We start from the raw sequence: 12,575 nt of genomic DNA on the forward strand, positions 1-12,575 counted from the left end.
CCAATCCCTGAGTTGAGCTTTTCAGACATAGGGTCTCCAATCCCTAGTCGCCTTTTGCCAACATTAGAGTTTCAATCCCTGAGTTAATCTTTTCAGACATAGGGCCTCCATTCACTAGTCGCCTTTTGCCAACATTAGGGCTCCAATCCATGAGTTGAGCTTTTCAGACATATGGTCTCCATTCTCTAGTCACCTTTTCCCAACATTGGGGCTCCAATCCCTGAGTTGAGCCTTTTTAGACATATGGCCTCCATTCCCTAGTCGCCTTTTGCCAACATTAGGGCTCTAATCCCTGAATTTAGCTTTTTAGACATAGGGCCTCCATTCCTTAGTCGCCTTTTGCCAACATTAGGGCTCCAATCCCTGAGTTGAGCTTTTCGGACATCGGGCCTCCATTACCTAGTCACCTTTTGCCAACATTAGGGCTCCAATCCCTGAATTGAGCTTTTCAGACATCGGGCCTCCATTCCCTAGTTGCCTTTTTTCAATATTCAATCTCCAATCCCTATGTTGAGCCTTTTTAGACATAGGGACTCCATTCCTTAGTCGCCTTTTGCCAATATTAGAGATCCAATCCCGAAGTTGAGCTTTTAGACATAGGGCCTACATTCCCTAGTTGCATTTTGCCAATATTAGGGCTCCAATCCCTGAGTTGAGCCTTTTTAGACATAGGGTATCCATTCCCTAGTCGTCTTTTGCCAACATTAGGGCTACAATTCCTGAGTTGAGCCTTTTTAAACATAGGGCCTCCATTCCTGAGTCGTATTTTGCCAACATTAGGGCTATAATTCCTGAGTTGAGCTTTTCAGACATAGGGCCTCCATTCCCTAGTCGTCTTTTGCCAACATTAGGGCTCCAATCCCTGAGTTGAGCTTTTCAGACATAAGGCCTCCATTCCCTAGTCGTCTTTTGCCAACATTAGGGCTCCAATCCCTGAGTTGAGCCTTTTTAGACATAGCGCCTCCATTCCCTAGTCGCTTTTTGCCAACATTAGGGCTCCAATCCCTGAGTTGAGCTTTTCGGACAAAGGGCCTACATTCCCTAGTCGCCTTTTGCCAACATTAGGGCTCCAATCCCTGAGTTGAGCTTTTCAGAAATAGGGCCTCCATTCCCTAGTTTCCTTTTGCCAACATTAGGGCTCCAATCCCTAAGTTGAGCCTTTTTAGACATAGGGCCTCCATTCCCTAGTCGCCTTTTGCCAACATTAGAGCTCCAATCCCTAAGTTGAGCTTTTTAGACATAGGGTCTCCATTCCCTAGTCGCCTTTTGCCAACATTAGGGTTCTAATCCCTTAGTTGAGCTTTTCAGACATAGGTCCTCAATTCCCTAGTCGCCTTGTGCCGACATTAGGGCTCCAATCCACGAGTTGAGCCTTTTTAAACATGGTGCCTCCATTCCCTAGTCGCCTTTTGTCAACATTAGGGCTCTAATCCCTGAGTTGGGCTTTTCGGACAAAGGGCTTCCATTCCCTAGTTGCCTTTTGCCAACATTAGGGCTTCAATCCCTAAGTTGAGCTTTTAAGACATATGGCATCCAATCCCTGAGTTTAGCCTTTTTAGACATAGGGCCTCCATTCCCTAATCGCCTTTTGCCAACATTAGGGCTCCAATCCATGAGTTTAGCTTTTCATAGGGCCTCCATTCCCTAGTCGCCTTTTGCCAACATTAGGGCTCCAATCCATGAGTTGAGCCTTTTTAGACATATGGCCTCCATTCCCTAGTCGCCTTTTGCCAACATTAGGGCTCTAATCCCTGAATTGAGCTTTTTAGACATAGGGCCTCCATTCCTTAGTCGCCTTTTGCCAATATTAGGGCTCCAATCCCTGAGTTGAGCTTTTCAGACATCGGGCCTCCATTACCTAGTCGCCTTTTGCCAACATTAGGGCTCCAATCCCTGAGTTGAGCTTTTCAGACATCGGGCCTCCATTCCCTAGTTGCCTTTTTTCAATATTCAATCTCCAATCCCTATGTTGAGCCTTTTTAGACATAGGGCCTCCATTCCTTAGTCGCCTTTTGCCAATCTTAGGGCTCCAATCCCTAAGTTGAGGTTTTTAGACATAGGGCCTACATTCCCTAGTCGCATTTTGCCAACATTAGGGCTCCAATCCCTGAGTTGAGCCTTTTTAGACATAGGGTATCCATTCCCTAGTCATCTTTTGCCAACATTAGGGCTACAATTCCTGAGTTGAGCCTTTTTAAACATAGGGCCTCCATTCCCTAGTCGCCTTTTGCCAAGATTAGGGCTCCAATCCCTGAGTTGAGCCTTTTTAGACATAGGGCCTCCATTCCCTAGTCGCCTTTTTCCAATATTAGGGCTCCACTCCCTGAGTTGAGCTTTTTAGACATAGGGCCTCCATTCCTAAGTCGCCTTTTGCCAATATTAGGGCTACAATCCCTGAGTTGAGCTTTTCAGACATAGGGCCTCCATTCCCTAGTCGTCTTTTGCCAACATTAGGGCTCCAATCCCTGAGTTGAGCTTTTCAGACATAAGGCCTCCATTCCCTAGTCGTCTTTTGCCAACATTAGGGCTCCAATCCTTGAGTTGAGCCTTTTTAGACATAGGGCCTCCATTCCCTAGTCGCCTTTTACCAACATTAGGGCTCCAATCCCTGAGTTGAGCTTTTTAGACATTGGGCCTCCATTCCCTAGTCGCCTTTTGCCAACATTAGGGCTTCAATCCCTGAGTTGAGCTTTTCAGACATAGGGCCTCCATTCCCTAGTTGCCTTTTGCCAACATTAGGGCTCCAACCCCTAAGTTGAGCCTTTTTAGACATAGGGCCTCCATTCCCTAGTCGCCTTTTGCCAACATTAGGGATCCAATACCTAAGTTGAGCTTTTTAGACATAGGGCCTCTATTCCCTAGTCGTCTTTTGCCAACATTAGGGCTCCAATCCCTTAGTTGAGGTTTTCAGACAAAGGTTCTCCATTCCCTAGTCGCCTTGTGCCGACATTAGGGCTCCAATCCTTGAGTTTAGCCTTTTTAGACATAGGGCCTCCATTCCCTAGTCGCCTTTTGCCAACATTAGGGCTCCAATCCCTGAATTGAACTTTTCAGACATAGGGCCTCCATTACCTAGTCGCCTTTTGCCAACATTAGGGCTCCAATCCCTGAGTTGAGCTTTTCAGACATCGGGCCTCCATTCCCAAGTCGCCTTTTTCAATATTCAATCTCCAATCCCTATGTTGAGCCTTTTTAGACATAGGGCCTCCATTCCTTAGTCGCCTTTTGCCAACATTAGGGCTCCAATCCCTGAGTTGAGCTTTTCAGACATAGGGCGTCCATTACCTAGTTGACTTTTGCCAACATTAGGGCTCCATTCCCAAAGTTGAGCCTTTTTAGACATAGGGCCTCCATTCTCTAGTCGCTTTTTGGCAACATTAGGGCTCCAATCCTTAAGTTGAGCTTTTTAGACATAGGGCCTCCATTCCCTAGTCGCCTTTTGCCAACATTAGGGCTCCAATCTCTTAGTTGAGCTTTTCAGACATATGTCCTCCATTCCCTAGTCGCCTTGTGCCGACATTATGGCTCCAATCCCTGAGTTGAGCCTTTTTAAACATGGGGCCTCCATTCCCTAGTCGCCTTTTGCCAACATTAGGGCTCTAATCCCTGAGATGAGCTTTTCAGACATAGGGCTTCCATTCCCTAGTTGCCTTTTGCCAACATTAGGGCTCCACTCCCTGAGTTGAGCTTTAAAGACATACGGCCTCCAATCCTTGAGTTGAGCCTTTTTAGACATAGGGCCTTCATTCCCTAGTCGCCTTTTGACAACATTAGGCTCCAATCCCTGAATTGAGCTTTTCAGACATAGGGCCTCCATTCCCTAGTCTCCTTTTGCCAACATTAGGGCTCCAATCCCTGAGTTGAGCTTTTCAGACATAGGGTCTCCAATCCCTAGTCGCCTTTTGCCAACATTAGGGTTTCAATCCCTGAGTTAATCTTTTCAGACATAGGGCCTCCATTCACTAGTCGCCTTTTGCCAACATTAGGGCTCCAATCCATGAGTTGAGCTTTTCAGACATATGGCCTCCATTCTCTAGTCACCTTTTCCCAACATTAGGGCTCCAATCCCTGAGTTGAGCCTTTTTAGACATATGGCCTCCATTCCCTAGTCGCCTTTTGCCAACATTAGGGCTCTAATCCCTGAATTTAGCTTTTTAGACATAGGGCCTCCATTCCTTAGTCGCCTTTTGCCAACATTAGGGCTCCAATCCCTGTGTTGAGCTTTTCAGACATCGGGCCTCCATTACCTAGTCACCTTTTGCCAACATTAGGGCTCAAATCCCTGAGTTGAGCTTTTCAGACATCGGGCCTCCATTCCCTAGTTGCCTTTTTTCAATATTCAATCTCCAATCCCTATGTTGAGCCTTTTTAGACATAGGGACTCCATTCCTTAGTCGCCTTTTGCCAATATTAGGGATCCAATCCCTAAGTTGAGCTTTTAGACATAGGGCCTACATTCCCTAGTTGCATTTTGCCAATATTATGGCTCCAATCCCTGAGTTGAGCCTTTTTAGACATAGGGTATCCATTCCCTAGTCGTCTTTTGTCAACATTAGGGCTACAATTCCTGAGTTGAGCCTTTTTAAACATAGGGCCTCCATTCCTGAGTCGTATTTTGCCAACATTAGGGCTACAATCCCTGAGTTGAGCTTTTTAGACATAGGGCCTCCATTCCCTAGTCGTCTTTTGCCAACATTAGGGCTCCAATCCTTGAGTTGAGCTTTTCAGACATAAGGCCTCCATTCCCTAGTCGTCTTTTGCCAACATTAGGGCTCCAATCCCTGAGTTGAGCCTTTTTAGACATAGCGCCTCCATTCCCTAGTCGCCTTTTGCCAACATTAGGGCTCCAATCCCTGAGTTGAGCTTTTTAGACATTGGGCGTACATTCCCTAGTCGCCTTTTGCCAACATTAGGGCTCCAATCCCTGAGTTGAGCTTTTCAGAAATAGGGCCTCCATTCCCTAGTTTCCTTTTGCCAACATTAGGGCTCCAATCCCTAAGTTGAGCCTTTTTAGACATAGGGCCTCCATTCCCTAGTCGCCTTTTGCCAACATTAGAGCTTCAATCCCTAAGTTGAGCTTTTTAGACATAGGGCCTCCATTCCCTAGTCGCCTTTTGCCAACATTAGGGTTCTAATCCCTTAGTTGAGCTTTTCAGACATAGGTCCTCAATTCCCTAGTCGCCTTGTGCCGACATTAGGGCTCCAATCCATGAGTTGAGCCTTTTTAAACATGGTGCCTCCATTCCCTAGTCGCCTTTTGTCAACATTAGGGCTCTAATCCCTGAGTTGAGCTTTTCGGACATAGGGCTTCCATTCCCTAGTTGCCTTTTGCCAACATTAGGGCTTCAATCCCTAAGTTGAGCTTTTAAGACATAGGGCATCCAATCCCTGAGTTTAGCCTTTTTAGACATAGGGCCTCCATTCCCTAATCGCCTTTTGCCAACATTAGGGCTCCAATCCATGAGTTTAGCTTTTCATAGGGCCTCCATTCCCTAGTCGCCTTTTGCCAACATTAGGGCTCCAATCCATGAGTTGAGCCTTTTTAGACATATGGCCTCCATTCCCTAGTCGCCTTTTGCCAACATTAGGGCTCTAATCCCTGAATTGAGCTTTTTAGACATAGGGCCTCCATTCCTTAATCGCCTTTTGCCAATATTAGGGCTCCAATCCCTGAGTTGAGCTTTTCAGACATCGGGCCTCCATTACCTAGTCGCCTTTTGCCAACATTAGGGCTCCAATCCCTGAGTTGAGCTTTTCAGACATCGGGCCTCCATTCCCTAGTTGCCTTTTTTCAATATTCAATCTCCAATCCCTATGTTGAGCCTTTTTAGACATAGGGCCTCCATTCCTTAGTCGTCTTTTGCCAATCTTAGGGCTCCAATCCCTAAGTTGAGGTTTTTAGACATAGGGCCTACATTCCCTAGTCGCATTTTGCCAACATTAGGGCTCCAATCCCTGAGTTGAGCCTTTTTAGACATAGGGTATCCATTCCCTAGTCATCTTTTGCCAACATTAGGGCTACAATTCCTGAGTTGAGCCTTTTTAAACATAGGGCCTCCATTCCCTAGTCGCCTTTTGCCAAGATTAGGGCTCCAATCCCTGAGTTGAGCCTTTTTAGACATAGGGCCTCCATTCCCTAGTCGCCTTTTTCCAATATTAGGGCTCCAATCCCTGAGTTGAGCTTTTTAGACATAGGGCCTCCATTCCTGAGTCGCCTTTTGCCAATATTAGGGCTACAATCCCTGAGTTGAGCTTTTCAGACATAGGGCCTCCATTCCCTAGTCGTCTTTTGCCAACATTAGGGCTCCAATACCTGAGTTGAGCTTTTCAGACATAAGGCCTCCATTCCCTAGTCGTCTTTTGCCAACATTAGGGCTCCAATCCTTGAGTTGAGCCTTTTTAGACATAGGGCCTCCATTCCCTAGTCGCCTTTTACCAACATTAGGGCTCCAATCCCTGAGTTGAGCTTTTTAGACATTGGGCCTCCATTCCCTAGTCGCCTTTTGCCAACATTAGGGCTCCAATCCCTGAGTTGAGCTTTTCAGACATAGGGCCTCCATTCCCTAGTTGCCTTTTGCCAACATTAGGGCTCCAATCCCTAAGTTGAGCCTTTTTAGACATAGGGCCTCCATTCCCTAGTCGCCTTTTGCCAACATTAGGGATTCAATACCTAAGTTGAGCTTTTTAGACATAGGGCCTCCATTCCCTAGTCGTCTTTTGCCAACATTAGGGCTCCAATCCCTTAGTTGAGGTTTTCAGACAAAGGTCCTCCATTCCCTAGTCGCCTTGTGCCAACATTAGGGCACTAATCCCTAAGTTGAGCCTTTTTAGACATGGGGCCTCAATTCCCTAGTCGGTTGAGCTTTTCAGACATAGGGCTTCCATTCCCTCGTTGCCTTTTGCCAACATTAAGGCTCCAATCCCTGAGTGGAGCTTTTAAGACATAGGGCCTCCAATCCCTGAGTTGAGCCTTTTTAGACATGGGGCCTCCATTCCCTAGTCGCCTTTTGCCAACATTAGGGCTCCAATCCCTGAATTGAGCTTTTCAGACATAGGGCCTCCATTCCCTAGTCACCTTTTGCCAACATTAGGGCTCCAATCCCTGAGTTGAGCTTTTCAGACATAGGGCCTCCAATCCCTGGTCGCCTTTTGCCAGCATTAGGGCTTCAATCCCTGAGTTAATCTTTTCAGACATAGGGTCTCCATTCCCTAGTCGCCTTTTGCCAACATTAGGGCTCCAATCCATGAGTTGAGCTTTTCAGACATATGGCCTCCATTCCCTAGTCGCCTTTTGCCAACATTAGGGCTCCAATCCCTGAGTTCAGCCTTTTTAGACATATAGCCTCCATTCCCTAGTCGCCTTTTGTCAACATTAGAGCTCCAATCCCTTAGTTGAGCTTTTCAGACATAGGTCCTCCATTCCCTAGTCGCATTGTGCCAACATCAGGGCTCCAATCCCTGAGTTGAGCCTTTTTAGACATGGGGCCTCCATTCCCTAGTCGCCTTTTGCTAACATTAGGGCTTTAATCCCTGAGTTGAGCTTTTAAGACATAGGGCTTCCATTCCCTAGTTGCCTTTTGCCAACATTAGGGCTCCAATCCCTGAGTTGAGCTTTTAAGACATAGGGCCTCCAATCCCTGAGTTGAGCCTTTTTAGATATATGGCCTCCATTCCCTAGCCGCATTTTGCTAACATTAGGGCTCCAATCCCTGAGTTGAGCTCTTTAGACATAGGGCCTCCATTCCCTAGTCGCCTTTTGCCAACATTAGGGCTCCAATCCCTGAGTTGAGCTTTTCAGACTTAGGGCCTCCATTCCCTAGTCTCCTTTTGCCAACATTAGGGCTCCAATCCCTGAGTTGAGCTTTTCAGACATAGGGTCTCCAATCCCTAGTCGCCTTTTGCCAACATTAGGGTTTCAATCCCAGAGTTAATCTTTTCAGACATAGGGCCTCCATTCACTAGTCGCCTTTTGCCAACATTAGGGCTCTAATCTATGAGTTGAGATTTTCAGACATATGGCCTCCATTCTCTAGTCACCTTTTCCCAACATTAGGGCTCCAATCCCTGAGTTGAGCCTTTTTAGACATATGGCCTCCATTCCCTAGTCGCCTTTTGCCAACATTAGGGCTCTAATCCCTGAATTTAGCTTTTTAGACATAGGGCCTCCATTCCTTAGTCGCCTTTTGCCAACATTAGGGCTCCAATCCCTGTGTTGAGCTTTTCAGACATCGGGCCTCCATTACCTAGTCACCTTTTGCCAACATTAGGGCTCCAATCCCTGAGTTGAGCTTTTCAAACATCGGGACTCCATTCCCTAGTTGCCTTTTTTCAATATTCAATCTCCAATCCCTATGTTGAGCCTTTTTAGACATAGGGACTCCATTCCTTAGTCGCCTTTTGCCAATATTAGGGATCCAATCCCTAAGTTGAGCTTTTAGACATAGGGCCTACATTCCCTAGTTGCATTTTGCCAATATTAGGGCTCCAATCCCTGAGTTGAGCCTTTTTAGACATAGGGTATCCATTCCCTAGTCGTCTTTTGCCAACATTAGGGCTACAATTCCTGAGTTGAGCCTTTTTATACATAGGGCCTCCATTCCTGAGTCGTATTTTGCCAACATTAGGGCTACAATCTCTGAGTTGAGCTTTTCAGACATAGGGCCTCCATTCCTGAGTCGCCTTTTGCCAATATTAGGGCTACAATCCCTGAGTTGAGCTTTTCAGACATAGGGCCTCCATTCCCTAGTCGTCTTTTGCCAACATTAGGGCTCCAATACCTGAGTTGAGCTTTTCAGACATAAGGCCTCCATTCCCTAGTCGCCTTTTGTCAACATTAGAGCTCCAATCCCTTAGTTGAGCTTTTCAGACATAGGTCCTCCATTCCCTAGTCGCATTGTGCCAACATCAGGGCTCCAATCCCTGAGTTGAGCCTTTTTAGACATAGGGTATCCATTCCCTAGTCGTCTTTTGCCAACATTAGGGCTACAATTCCTGAGTTGAGCCTTTTTAAACATAGGGCCTCCATTCCTGAGTCGTATTTTGCCAACATTAGGGCTACAATCCCTGAGTTGAGCTTTTCAGACATAGGGCCTCCATTCCCTAGTCGTCTTTTGCCAACATTAGGGCTCCAATCCCTGAGTTGAGCTTTTCAGACATAAGGCCTCCATTCCCTAGTCGTCTTTTGCCAACATTAGGGCTCCAATCCCTGAGTTGAGCCTTTTTAGACATAGCGCCTCCATTCCCTAGTCGCCTTTTTCCAACATTAGGGCTCCAATCCCTGAGTTGAGCTTTTTAGACATTGGGCCTACATTCCCTAGTCGCCTTTTGCCAACATTAGGGCTCCAATCCCTGAGTTGAGCTTTTCAGAAATAGGGCCTCTATTCCCTAGTTTCCTTTTGCCAACATTAGGGCTCCAATCCCTAAGTTGAGCCTTTTTAGACATAGGGCCTCCATTCCCTAGTCGCCTTTTGCCAACATTAGAGCTTCAATCCCTAAGTTGAGCTTTTTAGACATAGGGCCTCCATTCCCTAGTCGCCTTTTGCCAACATTAGGGTTCTAATCCCTTAGTTGAGCTTTTCAGACATAGGTCCTCAATTCCCTAGTCGCCTTGTGCCGACATTAGGGCTCCAATCCATAAGTTGAGCCTTTTTAAACATGGTGCCTCCATTCCCTAGTCGCCTTTTGTCAACATTAGGGCTCTAATCCCTGAGTTGAGCTTTTCGGACATAGGGCTTCCATTCCCTAGTTGCCTTTTGCCAACATTAGGGCTTCAATCCCTAAGTTGAGCTTTTAAGACATAGGGCATCCAATCCCTGAGTTTATCCTTTTTAGACATAGGGCCTCCATTCCCGAATCGCCTTTTGCCAACATTAGGGCTCCAATCCATGAGTTTAGCTTTTCATAGGGCCTCCATTCCCTAGTCGCCTTTTGCCAACATTAGGGCTCTAATCCATGAGTTGAGCCTTTTTAGACATATGGCCTCCATTCCCTAGTCGCCTTTTGCCAACATTAGGGCTCTAATCCCTGAATTGAGCTTTTTAGACATAGGGCCTCCATTCCTTAGTCGCCTTTTGCCAATATTAGGGCTCCAATCCCTGAGTTGAGCTTTTCAGACATCGGGCCTCCATTACCTAGTCGCCTTTTGCCAACATTAGGGCTCCAATCCCTGAGTTGAGCTTTTCAGACATCGGGCCTCCATTCCCTAGTTGCCTTTTTTCAATATTCAATCTCCAATCCCTATGTTGAGCCTTTTTAGACATAGGGCCTCCATTCCTTAGTCGCCTTTTGCCAATCTTAGGGCTCCAATCCCTAAGTTTAGGTTTTTAGACATAGGGCCTACATTCCCTAGTCGCATTTTGCCAACATTAGGGCTCCAATCCCTGAGTTGAGCCTTTTTAGACATAGGGTATCCATTCCCTAGTCATCTTTTGCCAACATTAGGGCTACAATTCCTGAGTTGAGCCTTTTTAAACATAGGGCCTCCATTCCCTAGTTGCCTTTTGCCAAGATTAGGGCTCCAATCCCTGAGTTGAGCCTTTTTAGACATAGGGCCTCCATTCCCTAGTCGCCTTTTTCCAATATTAGGGCTCCAATCCCTGAGTTGAGCTTTTTAGACATAGGGCCTCCATTCCTGAGTCGCCTTTTTCCAATATTAGGGCTCCAATCCCTGAGTTGAGCTTTTTAGACATAGGGCCTCCATTCCTGAGTCGCCTTTTGCCAATATTAGGGCTACAATCCCTGAGTTGAGCTTTTCAGACATAGGGCCTCCATTCCCTAGTCGTCTTTTGCCAACATTGGGGCTCCAATCCCTGAGTTGAGCTTTTCAGACATAAGGCCTCCATTCCCTAGTCGTCTTTTGCCAACATTAGGGCTCCAATCCTTGAGTTGAGCCTTTTTAGACATAGGGCCTCCATTCCCTAGTCGCCTTTTACCAACATTAGGGCTCCAATCCCTGAGTTGAGATTTTTAGACATTGGGCCTCCATTCCCTAGTCGCCTTTTGCCAACATTAGGGCTCCAATCCCTGAGTTGAGCTTTTCAGACATAGGGCCTCCATTCCCTAGTTGCCTTTTGACAACATTAGGGCTCCAATCCCTAAGTTGAGCCTTTTTAGACATAGGGCCTCCATTCCCTAGTCGCCTTTTGCCAACATTAGGGATCTAATACCTAAGTTGAGCTTTTTAGACATAGGGCCTCCATTCCCTAGTCGTCTTTTGCCAACATTAGGGCTCCAATCCCTTAGTTGAGGTTTTCAGACAAAGGTCCTCCATTCCCTAGTCGCCTTGTGCCGACATTAGGGCTCCAATCCTTGAGTTTAGCCTTTTTAGACATAGGGCCTCCATTCCCTAGTCGCCTTTTGCCAACATTAGGGCTCCAATCCCTGAATTGAACTTTTCAGACATAGGGCCTCCATTACCTAGTCGCCTTTTGCCAACATTAGGGCTCCAATCCCTGAGTTGAGCTTTTCAGACATCGGGCCTCCATTCCCAAGTCGCCTTTTTCAATATTCAATCTCCAATCCCTATGTTGAGCCTTTTTAGACATAGGGCCTCCATTCCTTAGTCGCCTTTTTCCAACATTAGGGCTCCAATCCCTAAGTTGAGTTTTTTAAACATAGGGCCTCCATTCCCTAGTCGCATTTTGCCAACATTAGGGCTCCAATCCTTGAGTTGATCCTTTTTAGACATAGGGTATCCATTCCCTAGTCGTCTTTTGCCAACATTAGGGCTACAATCGCTGAGTTGAGCCTTTTTTAACTAATGGCCTCCATTCCCTAGTCGCCTTTTGCCAAGATTAGGGCTCCAATCCCTGAGTTGAGCCTTTTTAGACATAGGGCCTCCATTCCCTAGTCGCCTTTTTCCAACATTAGGGCTCCAATCCCTGAGATGAGCTTTTTAGATATAGGGCCTCCATTCCCTAGTCGCCTTTTGCCGACATTAGAACTACAATCCCTGAGCTGAGCTTTTCAGATATAGGGCCTCCATTCCCTAGTCGTCTTTTGCCAACATTAGGGCTCCAATCCTTGAGTTTAGCTTTTCAGACATAGGGCCTCCATTCCCTAGTCGTCCTTTGCCAACATTAGGGCTCCAATCCCTGAGTTGAGCCTTTTTAGACATAGGTCCTCCATTCCCTAGTCGCCTTTTGCCAACATTAGGGCTCCAATCCCTGAGTTGAGCTTTTTAGACATTGGGCCTCCATTCCCTAGTCGCCTTTTGCCAACATTAGGGCTCCAATCCCTGAGTTGAGATTTTCAGACATAGGGCCTCTATTCCCTAGTTGCCTTTTGCCAACATTAGGGCTCCAATCCCTAAGGTGAGCCTTTTTAGACATAGGGTCTCCATTCCCTAGTCGCCTTTTGCCAACACTAGGGCTCAATTCCCTAAGTTGATCTTTTTAGACATAGGGCCTCCATTCCCTAGTCGCCTTTTGCCAACATTAGGGCTCCAATCCCATAGTTGAGCTTTTCAGACAGAGGTCCTCCATTCCCTAGTCGCCCTGTGCCAACATTAGGGCACTAATCCCTAAGTTGAGCCTTTTTAGACATGGGGCCTCAATTCCCTAGTCGGTTGAGCTTTT

Source organism: Nicotiana sylvestris, chromosome 1 (assembly GCF_000393655.2).
Source record: "Nicotiana sylvestris chromosome 1, ASM39365v2, whole genome shotgun sequence".
Taxonomy (NCBI): domain Eukaryota; kingdom Viridiplantae; phylum Streptophyta; class Magnoliopsida; order Solanales; family Solanaceae; genus Nicotiana; species Nicotiana sylvestris.